Source organism: Cotesia glomerata, linkage group LG5 (genome assembly GCF_020080835.1).
Source record: "Cotesia glomerata isolate CgM1 linkage group LG5, MPM_Cglom_v2.3, whole genome shotgun sequence".
In the NCBI taxonomy this organism is placed as follows: domain Eukaryota; kingdom Metazoa; phylum Arthropoda; class Insecta; order Hymenoptera; family Braconidae; genus Cotesia; species Cotesia glomerata.
Window position 1 is genome coordinate 2,514,246 of NC_058162.1, and position 14,700 is coordinate 2,528,945.

The 14,700-nt window shown below is 25.1% G+C and overlaps 1 long non-coding RNA gene across 1 annotated transcript; it reads right to left on the bottom strand.

Moving 5' to 3' along the window:
* Positions 1-9,884: 9,884 nt before the first annotated feature.
* LOC123265579 lies at positions 9,885-14,239 on the bottom strand. Its single transcript, XR_006509612.1, has 3 exons — positions 14,119-14,239; positions 13,403-13,406; positions 9,885-9,896 (listed from the first exon to the last, which is right to left on the bottom strand). It is a non-coding gene; the product is annotated as an uncharacterized LOC123265579 (long non-coding RNA).
* Positions 14,240-14,700: the final 461 nt, after the last annotated feature.

The window sequence follows — 14,700 nt, forward strand, 5'->3', positions numbered from 1 at the left end:
TTTCATTGAATTTGATTGAAAAAATAATAAGCTAAAGATTAAAACAATAAAAAAGTAGCTTTCCGAACGTATTGCGGAGATATTTTATATTTTTTATAAAAAATCACTCGGAACTTGCGTTCTTTAAAGTCTTGTATTTGACTTGGCAACACAATTCGGAAATTTCCTCAAAAACGTTATTAATTAATTTAAAACATTCTTTACACTAAGAGAGTACTTGGATGTTCTTAAATAATTGGTTAAAATTAAATCTAACAGTAGAAAAGCTTCTTAGGCGGGGAAGAACATTTTTTTATTTCATTACTTAATTCCTGAAACTTTCTTCCAACGAGAAGATTCAGCGGCCATACGCCACCTGTCGGAAATGTTCAGTACTAATTTTTTTAAAAAACGCTTTCTTTACACTAGGAGGGTACTTGGATCTCCTTAAATTTACAAATTTAAATTTTAAACTTCAATATTTTTTTTTTAATTTTTTTACTAACAAAAATACAAACTCCAAAAATTAATAATATTGCACTTATAATTACTATTAAAATTTTTAATTTATTTTTACCGTAAACTTTAAAAAGCAGTTTCGAAATTTGTCGAGTTAAAGAACGGAATTTTAAATTACACCTTTAAATTTACGATCCTCAGTATTAGAATATTTATAGTCTAAGTCAAGTATCGCAATTTAATAGTAAACAGTTGTAATAAAACTTTTCAGACAGTTTTTTAAAAATAAAACTACATTTACAGCTAGCTGCTTAATATGAAATACAACTATATTCAAATTTCAATAATTACAGATTAAGTTACACTGAAAGAGTGTAATTTATAAAAAAAAAAAACTGTCAAACTTGTTCTGTAGAAAAATTATTCACGAAGAAATAGATATCCAAAGCGGATTATATACTAAACATTTAATATTGTGACTCAACATCTGGGTTTAGTTTTAGCGTACTATCTTTCTTCGAATTTGCTGTCGTGATAATAACGGTTTGATTACGTAAGCTCATCATTGATTATCATTACTAATTTTAGCTAAAAATTATATCATTCTTTTTAAGCGTTTGTGAGTCATTCTCATGAAATTTTCGAATGAATGAAGGTGAGCTCTGTCGTGTTTTTTTTTTTTTTTAGAAGTTATTAAATTAGTATATAAATTTTTAGAGCGCTATAAAATATAAATTAAAAAAAAAATATCTTTTTTTTTTAAATAAAAATTTTTTTTTTTTTTAAATAAAAATTTTTTTTTTTAAATAAAATTTGATTTATTTTTTTTAAGTAAAATTTTATTTAATTTTTTTAAATAAAATTTTATTTAATATTCTTAAATAAAATTTAATTTAATTTTTTTAAATAAAATTTGATATAATTTTTTTAAATACAATTTATGACTTGAAAAAATTTATTAAATTAAGAAAATTGTCCGTAAAAAAATTAATCATTTTTTTTTTAAATTGTCCACAGTCAAAATTAAGCATAATTTATATAAATTATAAAATAATAACTGTTTAATAGAAACATTTATGTATTACATCATAAATACTGTTATATTTATTAACTGACAAGTAAAAAAAAAAATATTACTCTTACTTGACCTGAAATAGCGGGTGCTAAACTACCTTAAACTCGTACAGTACTAATTTAGCTCTTAAACAAATAAAAACCTCGCGGCAGTTTAATTTAACTACATCGGCAATAATATCGCACGCGAACGCGATAAAAATTATATCAGTTAAACTTTTATACATTTGAATACGACAAATCATATATATATATATATATATATACATATCTGCACTGATAAAAAAAATTGACTAATTATTTTTAATAATTTTTCTTGATTCAATTTTTAAAAAAATTATTTTTAGAAAATTTTTTTTTTAATTGATAATTTTTTTAGCAAATCCCGAGTCAGAATAATGAACCTACAGGACAATTTTTAATTGTTTTAATTGATCAATGCAACCTTGCAAAATACTCTAACAATTAGAATAATATTAAATAGTACAATACAAATAAATTCATGTAGTAACTAAAAAATTATTGATAAAAAAATTAAAAAATTTAACTTGTAAATTTTTAAATTATTATTAAATAGATACATTAAATTTAAGATCATAAAAAAATTATAATAATTAAATAAATTATATTTTTAATATAATTCAATTTAATTTGAAGCGTCTTATTAAATCAATTTTATTTTAAATTGTTTATTTTAAATAAATAAAATATTAAAAAACAATTAAAAATTTTCATGTAGGTTCACTTATATTTTATTTTATTAATTGATAAAAAAATTGAAAAATTTAATTTGTAAATTTTCAAATTATTATTAAATAGATAAATTAAATTTCAGAACATAAAAAAACTAATAAAAAATTGTAATAATTTAAATAATTATATTTTTATTATAAATTAATTTAGTTTTAAGCATCTTATTAAATTAATTTTATTTAAAATTGTTTGTTTAAATAAATAAAATATTAAAAAACAATTAAAAATTTTCATGTAGGTTCACTTACATTTTATTTTAATAATTGATAAAAAAATTTAATTTGTAAATTTTTAAATTAATATTAAATAGATAAATTAAATTTAAGAACATAAAAAAAACTAATAAAAAATTATAATAATTTTAAATAATAAATAAATTTAAATAAAATAAAAGTGAACCTAAATGAAAATTTTTAATAGTTTTTTAATATTTTATTTATTTAAACAAACAATTAAAAATAAAATTAATTTAATAAGATGCTTAAAAATAAATAGAATTAAATTAATTTATATTAAAAACATAATTATTTAAAAAAGTAAAAATTTTCATGAAGGTTCACTTATATTTTATTTTATTAATAAAAAATATTTTATTTTGTGATAAAGCAAAAAAAAAAATTTAACTTGTTATTAAATTTTGAAGAGTATTTTTCCGAAGAAAAAGTTATCTGTATTTAAAAATGAAAAACTTTAAAGAGAATTGATCGATCGAGATTCGAATCTGGGTGATCGGGTCTATAATTAAGATAAGATATAAAATGAGAAAAGTGAATCAAGTATAATGAAATAACCTGGAATGTATTATTAGAGCCGATTATCAGAAAGTAATTCATAGAGCGAACAACTAAAATTATGGTTGCGCTTAAACTCTCGAACAAGTTCTCAATGTGTAGAGTGAGTGAGTTAGCTTTATAAAAATAATTTTCTTAGTCAATGATATGTTACCTAATGCTGCTCAAACACCATTTTTAAAATGTTTATAGGTCACGTGTTTGGTTTACCGCTTGTTTTGTTATTACATTACATCAATTACACTGTTATCATTGTACGGAGTTTAGTTGCCGTGCATAAGCTTTGTATATACTTAAACATAATATATATATATATATATATATTTATTAATAATGAGTAAATAAATTTACACTATAAAAGACCTTATACATGACACCTGCGTCAATAATTGGCTCTATACATCCTTGTTATTGTATAATACCTCATATTCTTTTTTATATTTATGGTAAGGCAATTTTTGCACGACATTTTATTTATTTTTACGCTAAAGTATAAATTTAAATTACAAAAATAGTTGTACAAATATGAATTTAAAAAATTGCAGACATGTTCGTTTTAAATAAAATAAAATAAAAAAAATTGAAAACAAATTGTATGCACAGCTGAAGAAAGAAAGAAAATATATATGAACAAAAAAAATATAATTTAATACAATTACATTCAATAAATAATTGCGTATTCAATTAAAAGCCACTTGACAACTGAATAATGTTTTTGAGATTATAAAATCACTTAGATATATAGATATATATCAGTACGTGTTAATGAAGTAGATTAAAAAAAAAAAAAAAACAATTGTATAAATATTACGGTATTTAATTAAAAAAAAAATTTTTATATTTATGCAACATTTACTCAATTATTTTAGTATAAATGCGGCCTTTTTTTTCATTGCTTGAATATTATATATATATGTATGTATATATATTAATCTTGTACATGTCTATGCAAGACGAAGTTGTAAACACAAAAGCTAATTTCTTTTTATTACATTCATCGGTCGGCATACAATGCTATAATAATTTAAGAAAATTATATGAGCATCAGTGTTGTACTCGGACGAGGATCAAGAAACCCGGATACTCGAGGTATAACGTCCGTTATTGTCAGATCTGAGTTTCACCGTTAATGACGGATACTATGGAGAAGATTATTCTATATGCAACTTAACTATTCAGCCTTATAAAGGTGAAACTCTAAAAACTGATGCAATGTTTTAAAATTAAACAACGAATTATAATTATATAACTTAAATTATTATTGTTATTATTAATAGAATAAGAAAAATTTGAGTTCAGGATATTCATATGATAGAATCGGTTTTTTTAGTGAAATTTAGTGTCATTACATTCGAAAATTCTCTAGCTCTAGATACATAATTGAGAAATGACCTTGTATCTTGAGAACTATTGACATTTTTAAAGATATAAGCTCATCCCGATGTTACACTCACCAAGACCTTTCATTTGAGTATCCACATCAATTTTTCATATATTTATATGTATTATATATATTTATGTATGAAAAATATATCAAAATGCATCTGGGTACTCAAATAAAAGCTCTTGATGAAAAGAACATCGGGATGAGCTTATAACTTTAAAAATGTCAATAATTAAGAAATGACCTTGTATCTTGTCAACTATTGACATTTTTGAAGATATAAGCTCATCCCGATATCACACTCATCAAGACCTTTCATTTGAGTACCCACATCAATCTTTCATATATTTATGTATTATATATATATATATATATATATATATATATATATATATATATATATATATATATATATATGTTTATGTGTATATATGTATACATGAAAAATATATAAAAATGCATGTGGGTACTCAAATGAAAGCTCTTGATGAGTGTAACATCAGGATGAGCTTATATCTTTCAAAATGTCAATAGTTAAGAAAGTACAGTGCAATTTAACATAATTAAGTAACGACCTTGTATCTTGTGAACTATTGACATTTTTCAAGATATAAGCTTATCCCGATGTTACACTAATGAATACCTTTTATTTGAGTACCCACATCAATTTTTCATATATTTATATATATTATATATATTTATATATGAAAAATATATCAAAATGCATGTAGGTACTCAAATAAAAGCTCTTGATGAAAGGAACATCGCGATGAGCTTATAACTTTAAAAATGTCAATAATTGAGAAATGAACTTGTATCTGTTAACTATTGACATTTTTAAAGATATAAGCTCATCTCGATGTTACACTTGTTGAGACCTTTCATTTGAGTACCCACATCAATTTGTCATATATTTGTATATATTATATATATGAATATAAGTGAAATATATGAAAATGCATGTGGGTACTCAAATGAAAGCTCTTGATGAGTGTAACATCAGGATGAGCTTATATCTTTAAAAATGTCAATAGTTAAAAAAATACAGTGCAATTTAACGAAAGTCATTATTTAATGAGGCAAAATCTTATTTTTTTATTATTTACAAGTCGCAGCGGTCACATAGACTGCAAAGTTATTAGTTGTTATTATTATTATTTAATATTTTTAATTTTTTAAATAATAATAATGATAATAAATATCGTGCCACAATTACCTACTAACTTACAATTTCAACTATAATAAATGGATAAATTTAAAAATACATTGTATAATTTTTGGTTTGAAGATCAAGACCAAGTTGCAGAGTAAAGTTAAATATATCCAAGACAATTAACAGGTTTATTCTAATCTAATCTCAATTTACAAGCAATATAAATACACAAGTCAGTTAAAAAAAATTTCAAGTACGTTTCCACGGTATCTCATTCATTTATTTATTTATTTATTTATTTCCTTATAACGCACTTTCTAGTTTTACATTATTTTGTCCGCTCGCTCTACTCACAGGCATCCGCGTGTCTTAACATTGTGTGTGTGTCTGTAAAGTATTGAGCAAACGAGAGACAACTGAGCAAGGTCGTGATCACTGGAAAAAAGATTCCTGTCATCTATCACACGACATCTCCCCCATGGAATTCAACAACGAGTTTCTGTTGTTGTAATTCAGCTAGTTTCCTTCAGTTAAGCTCAAGACTTTAAAGTATCCAGTTTTATTGATGGTTATTGCAATTTATCTTTAACTAAACATTATTCCGTAAACATTTAATGATTTAATCCAACAGTTCGGAAAATTGAGATAGAACTATTACTTTTTTTACAATATAAATTACAACTAAATTTATTTATTTATTTATTATATATATTAATTATATATTTGTATATAATTAATCTTAAAAATAAATAAAAGTCTTAAAATTTTCAAAACTTCCTGAAAATTTGTAAATTTAATCTACGTAGCCTAATAATTAATAAAAAAATTGAAAAACAGTAGGTTTCCGGGATATTTAATGAAATAATTAGGTTTGAAAATTGTAATTTTTACATGTGAATGGAGACTCCACCAGCCGGAATTTGGTTAAGAATTTAATGCAATTAACGATTTAAAAAAAATTTTATTTTCATTGAATTTGATTGAAAAAATAATAAGCTAAATATTAAAACAATAAAAAAGTAGCTTTCCGAACGTATTACGGAGATATTTTTTATTTTTTATGAAAAATCACTCGGAACTTGCGTTCTTTAAAGTCTTGTATTTGACTTGGCAACACCGCTCGCGCAGTTACCCAAAGCATAAGTAACCGCGGTTTTTTAAGTGCTAGAAGATCTTAGTCATTTTAGTTAGACAGTAAACATAAATAAATTTTAAGATTAGGAAACTCTTTTTGTATTGTCAAGTGTATACCGGTAATTCAGAGTCCTATATTTTTTATTAATCAATTAAATGTTAATAATTATTTAATGAGTAAATTTATCGGAAATTTCCTCAAAAATGTTATTAATCAACTTAAAAATTAATTTTAAGATATCTAAAGTATTTCTACGTATTTTTTTATAGACATTCTTTACACTAGGAGGATACTTGGATCTCCTTAAATAATTGATTAAAATTAAATCTAACAATATAAAAGCTTCTTAAGCGGGTAAGAACATTTTTTTATTTCATTACTTAATTCCTGAAACTTACCTCTCTTCTAACGAGAAGATTCAGCGGCCAAACGCCACCTGTCGGAAATTTTCAGTACTAATTTTTTCAAAAAATTAGTTATAAGTCTATATGACCATATTAGGTCGTAGGTTATTATTATTTTTATTAGAAAGATCTCCAATTTTTTTGTAACTGACCATTTCTCCAAAAAAATACAAAAATTTGATTTAAATGATAAAATTAAATATAAGAGTTAGAATTAAAATTAAGGGCTCAATTTTTCAAGAATTTTTTTTTTTTCAGTATATAAAACAATATTTTCTTGCAAAAGAAAATTTCTTTAAAATTGTTATCTAATAAAAATTTAATAAATAAATAATTTAAATATAAAATAAAATTTTTTAGTAATGCGCCACCTGAAACAGTTATTAGGAATTAAAAAATTGCTGACAATTTTATTCGAACAGCAGAGCGTTGACCTGTTGAAGTGATACGAGGTTTAACCGAGCATAAATTCATTTTCGAATAAATTTAAAATCTTTATGTACTGCCGAGTCTCGGGTTGCGCAGATAACAATGAAAAATAAAGTAAAATAATAAAAATTAATTAGGTAAATGTCTTTTTTATGTCTCTGTTACACTTATTTTTTTTTTTTTTTTTTTTTTTCGGCAGCTCCAGTAAATTTGCCGAGAATTCCGGAAACGATGCGCTTTCGCCCAGAGGGAAAGTCAAGTCCGTGCTGCAATTTTTAACGAGCTCCTTGCATAAAAAACGATTAAAAGAAAAAAAAAACAAGATACGATAATGTAAGAAAAAAAAACAATTCAATCGAAACTGGAATCTAGAACGAGCGATTGCTCTTGGGTATTTCTCACAGTACCGAGTTTAATAAATATATATATATATATATATATATATATATATATATATATATATATATATATATATATAATATAAAATATATAATACAATATAATACAGATTTATAAATACAAACACAAGTTAAAATATAAATGTGTAATATTGAACGTGAAAAGCAATTTAAATGAAAGCGCCCGATGAAGGATGAAGGATGAAAATAAAAGTACTTCCGCGTTTAGGAAGTCTACTTAATGTAAGATAGAGCACTAAACTCATCTACTGTTATGTATTTATATATATTTACTCTAAATCTACTAGATATACATACATAAAGCTAAATCAGAACTACTTTCTCCGCTTTTGTCTTTTATTATTTCTTTGGACTCGTGAACTTGTAACTCTCTTCGGAATTTTTAAACTCTCTCTTGTTTTATGTTATTTTTATTATAATTTCGTCGTCCGCAGCTAAAAAAACCAACTACATATATATTTATATAAACGTTCTCTTATCCATCAGAAATCATATTAAAAAAAGTAATCTCTAAGATTTATCGTTTCTTTTATTATTGACATTAAAGGTGAAATCGTTTTTTGACGTTCTATAAATAGGCTTATTAGTGTGTTTTTTATGACTTTTTTTTTTTAGCTTCCAATTGAAAATTTTTAATTTTATTTTAAATATTTATACAGGTCAATGAAACTGATTTTCGAATCAAATTGTTTTATAGAGTATTTGAGAAATTATTGAATTTAGATATGAAAAGTTGAAGACAAACTTGTAGAAAATTAAAAGGTCGTTTGAGTAAAATTGTTAGCATAAAAATTTCTCGATATATATCGCGTTTTGATGTATGAGTGTAAAATTTTTAAGAATTATCTATATTATTAAGAGGATAAGGAAAATTTTGTGGCCGGTGTATTTATATGATAAAATTGGTTTTTATGGTTAAATTTGGGGTCGTTGGAAAAATCTTGACCTGGAGTTGTGCCTTTTCAAGGTTTCATATCATTTTTACCTATAGTCAATTTATAATGATAAGTATTTAAGCAGCATTCGAAAATTTTTATCTCCAGATACATAATTAAGAAATGACCTTGTATCACGTGAACTATTGACATTTTTAAAGATATAAGCTCATTATGATGTTACACTCGTCAAGACCTTTCATTTGAGTACCTACATGCATTTTGATATTTTTTTCATATATACATATATATAATATATATAAATATGTGAAAAATTTATGTGGGTACTTAAATGAAAGCTCTTGGTGAGTGTAACATTGAGATGAGCTTATATCTTTAAAAATATCAATATTTAAGAAAGTACAGTGCAATTTAACATAATTAAGAAACGACCTTGAATCTTGAGAACTATTGACATTTTTTAAGATATAGGCTCATCTTGATGTTACACTCTACAAGACCTTTCATTTAAGTACCCACATCAATTTTTCATATATTTTATATATTTATATATTTCACAAATGCCATATATATAAAATATATAAAAAATATCATGTGGGTACTCAAATGAAAGTTCTTGATGAGTGTAACATCGGGATGAGCTTATATCTTCAAAAATATCAATATTTAAAAAGTACAGTGCAATTTAACATAATTAAGAAATGACCTTATATCTTGTGAATTATTGACATTTTTTAAGATAAAAGCTCATTCCGATGTTACACTCATCGAGACCTTTCATTTGAGTGCCCACATCAATTTTTCATATGTTATATATATTTATATATAATACATATATGTATATATGAAAAATATATCAAAATGCATGTGGGTATTCAAATGAAAGCTCTTGATGAATATAACATCGGGATGAGCTTATATCTTAGAAAACGTCAATAGTTAAAAAAGTACAGTGCAATTTAACATAATTAAGAAATGACCTTGTATCTTGTGAACTATTGACATTCTTAAAAATATAAGCTTATCACGATGTTAAATTAAATTTACCCCAATTAAAAATTTTTTTTAGTGTGACTATTTACAAAGTTGTTTTTTTATGTAAAAATAATCTGTGTGTTATATTTTTATAATAAAAATATATGGATAATCTTCACATCGCACACACTCACTATAAAAATAGATTTACAATAAAAAAATAAATAGTTTCAGAAAAAATAAATTTATTGACAGTTTAGAGCAACTTTAGAGGTAGTCGACTGTACATAAATTAAAAAAATATATATACATATATATCTGTATTTACATACATTTATACATGTATACATACTCACATAAGCATTAAAAATTTCATCACACCGATTATTAAGCTTGAAAGTGTCTCAAGCGAAGTTATTGCCATAATCTCGAGTCAGTTAAAGTAAATTAAATCTACCTAGAGTTTATATCTAGAGCGCACTTGCAGCGAGATGAAGTATTGAGCAGTCTCATCTCCAGTATAGTTCTATCATATCCCGAGCAATGCAACTGAACAGCAACTAAGTAGTTTGCAGTATGCAATCAAGATCCAGAAAGTAAACTCCGGCATATCTCGATCTCCGGACCCATAACTGTAAAGCAACAGTTCCGCTATCCCAGTTGTAGTACTACGACTTAACCAATCCATACACACAGCCACACTCAGTTCGAGAAAGAGAGAGAAAGAGAAAGAGAGAGGGGTTTACAGAGAAAAAGGTGCTCTGAAGAAAGATACTTGCCAAGGTGACTACTCGGCCTTGCGTAATTTACTTCCACTCTTCACCCGCACGTACCTGTCAATTTAATATCACTCTAGTTCATCGTACGTTGATCTTGTTTTAATTATCTCCTGTTTTTTTTTTATGTTGTTGATTTTTACTGGATTTCGTCATCTATCACCGCTGTTAATTGTCAATTAACTTCAACGGTAATGGTCGTTATTAATTATCAATATCATTATCATTAGAATTTTATAAGCTACACCGATCTTCTCTAATGGACGTGTTTTTTATTTTTTTTTGTTTGTTATTTTTATGATGTATAGTTTTAAAAATTAAGTATGTTTTTGTTTAACCTGTGGAAAAAAAAGTAGTGAAAATTCCTTTAAGAAAATTAAATAAATACCAGCAACCTTGCAGTCACTATGTGACTGCCGTGATTGTGAACTGTAAATAAATAAAATTTTGTTTTATTAAATAATGAATTTTGTTAAATTGCAGTGTACATTTTTAACTATTGACATTTTTAAAAATATAAGATCATCCTGATTTTACAATCATCAAGAGCTTTCATTTGAGTACCCACATGCATTTTTAATATATTTTTTATATATACAAATATATAATATATATAAATATATGAAAAATTGATGTGGGTACTCAAATGAAAGGTCTCGGTGAGTCCGATGTCGGGGTGAATTTATATCTTTAAAAATGTCAATAGTTCTCAAGATACAGGGTCATTTCTTGATTATGTTAAATTGCACTGTATTTTCTTAACTATCGACATTGTTAAAGATATAAGCTCATCCCTAAGTTATACTCATCAAGAGCTTTCATTTGAGTACCCACATGCATTTTGATATATTTTTCATATATACATATATATAATATATAAAAATATATGAAAAATTGATGTAGGTACTCAAATGAAAGGTCTCGATGAGTCCGATGTCGGGGTGAATTTATATCTTTAAAAATGTCAATAGTTCTCAAGATACAAGGTAATTTATTAATTATGTTGAATTGCACTGCACTTTCTTAACTATTGACATTTTCAAATATATAAGCGCATCCCGATGTTATACTTATCAAGAGTTTTCATTTGAGTACCCACATGCATTTTCATATATTTTTCATATATACATATATATAATATATATATATATATATATGAAAAATTGATGTGGGTACTCAAATGAAAGGTCTCGATGAGTCTGATGTCGGGGTGAATTTATATCTTTAAAAATGTCAGTAGTTCTCAAGATACAGGGTCATTTCTTGATTATGTTAAATTGCACTGTATTTTCTTAACTATTGACATTTTTAAAGATATAAGCTCATCCCGATGTTATACTCATCAAGAACTTTCATTTGAGTACCCACATGCATTTTGATATATTTCTCACATATACATGTATATAATATATATAAATATATGAAAAATTTATGTGGGTACTGAAATGAAAGGTATCGATGAGTGTAACATCGGGATGAGCTTATATCTTTAAAAACGTCAATATTTAAGAAAGTACAGTGCAATTTAACAAAATTCATTATTTAATACAGCAAAATTTTATTAATTTATAGTTCACAAATCACGGCAGTCACATAGTGACTGCAAAGTTACTAGTATATATTAATTAAAATTTAATAAGACTTATCACAAAAAATAAATAAAAATTCGTACTTAATCTTTGAATATTTCTCTAAAAAAATATTTTCTCGCCTTTAACGAAGGCGTAATGTAACTTTTATAGGAAACGTACAATATTGTATATTTTATCTAAAGTCTAAGAGATAAACTATATATTTTTGCACGCGCCTTTCGAGTTAATCTATATATTATTTATACCCCCTGTCTCTCAACAGTTTAACCCGTTACTTTCAGACTAACACGTGATAGTCGGTTAATTAAAGTCGCTATCGGTGCATATACATACGGAAGAGAATAACTAACGATCCTATTGGCACAGTAGGCCTGCTTGATACCTGATACCGCCGGGCCTACTTGCCAGTTCATATAATTTAATATAATAGTTGCTATCAATTCTCTTATCGTGTCACTATTTGTCCGATCCAACCGATTAATGTTTTTATTTTTTGATTGGGTAAAACTAATTTCTGTGGACTAGAATTAAACAGTTGTTGCGCTATGTTGTATTTTTCTAGAAGAAAATATATTTAAATGCCACACATTATTATTATCATTATTATTAATATTATCATTCTTAAATATTTCAATAATTATGACACTGTGAAAATTAAGTTTCTTAGCTCTAGACGGTCGGTAGCGTATTATTATTATTATTTAATACCATGAACAAAAATTCACAGCAGGGGTCTTATTTCCAGCCATTTTAGGTTGATATTATCGTAACAGTTTTTTTTTTTTTTAATACAATAGAAAAAAAAAACTTATAAAAATTGCATTAATTTTTCATAAAAAATTAAAGTTTTTAATAATAAAAAAAAATTTTTAATTTTATTTATAGAATTTTTGGAGGATATTAATTTTGTATTAAACTTCAAATTTTTTTTTTTTTTTTAGTAAAAAAAGAAGTAAAAGTTAAAATTATTTTAATAATTTTTTAATAAATAATTTGAAAATTAATTTTTTTACTCAAAAATTCTTATGAATATTTATTTTAATTTATTTAAAACAATTTTTTATTTCAACTCCTTTTCAAATTTAAATTTATTATTAAAAAAAAATGAAAAATAACATAATAAATCTTTCCAAAGATTAAATTTTTCAATCCTTGACAGTTGGTCCCTTGAGTTTTCCAATACTATTCTATAACATTTTATTCCAAGGTGATTGGATCAATAAAAATGTTTTACTGTCGTTAATAAATTTTTTAATAGCTGTATGATATCGCGCTGATGATGTTTTTCAAAGATATTAATTAAAGTTTTTAATAACAAACAAAAATGATAAAAAACCAAAAAGATATCAGAACAAAAAGAAACAACGTTGAATTTAAAGTGAAGTTTCTATTAGGAGTTAAAATGTAAACTAAAATATGAAAAGCAGGCGTACATTTTTGGGCATCTCTTGTTTATAAAATGCTGAATTTACATCTAATCATTGTAGTATACTACAAAAAAAAATATTTAAAATTTACTTTCTATTCTTGAACGTGCTTTACGGAAGAAAGTATTTTTAAAACAATACTCAAAAGTGTAATTTTAAAAATTCTTAAGTACAGTATTTTACACGGAGAAAAAAATTTTGCTATAGGAACTCTATAGTAGTTAGTTGTAAAAAGTTCCAGTAGGTTAACGTATTCTTATAGTAACAATACCGTTTGGCTTCTGCAACTCTACATCGTTGAGCTCTGAGAGCTAAACGTTATTTACCTCTCACAACTCTACAGGATAGTTCTAAAACTATAACAAATTTTTGGAAGTCTGCTTAATAATTATTTTTTACGATTTAGCATTGAAAATTTAATAAATACATGCGGCAGAATGAATTTATATTGCCAACAATAATTGTATATGACAAATAGGGACCGAGCCTCTAGACTGTCACGCCAACTGGTGACTTAAATGTACAAATTACGGGCAAAAGTTTTGAATTTTTACATGAGTTTCACTTTTTATTAATTTTTATCTTAATAAATGGATAGATTTTTGGGAGTATTTTTATCAATATAATTTAGTTATACTTTAAATTATATAATTACACTGGACTGAAAGTGTAAAATAAATTAACCACTGAAATTTTGATGTTTTTCTCTGACTGGCTGTGGTTCGCGGTCGAAAAATGGTAGACAAATAACCTCGATAGAAGTGCAACTGGAGTGGGACATAACCTAGCGCTCATGTTTTCTCAGGTATTTAAATGTTTTTCTTCAACTAGATTCCATAAATATCTAGGTTCAAAAGTTTTTTCACAATTTCAATCATTTCTGCTTTGAATACGATCGGTTGTTACCCGTTAAAAACTGTAATTAATTATTTTTTCCTATTTTTCATTATTATTTCATTAACAATTGCAATATTTTTGCCCGTTTTTTGTGTAAATTTAACACCAGAGTGCGCCACTTCCGACAGATGTGCTGCCTCTACAGTTAGGGCTCGGT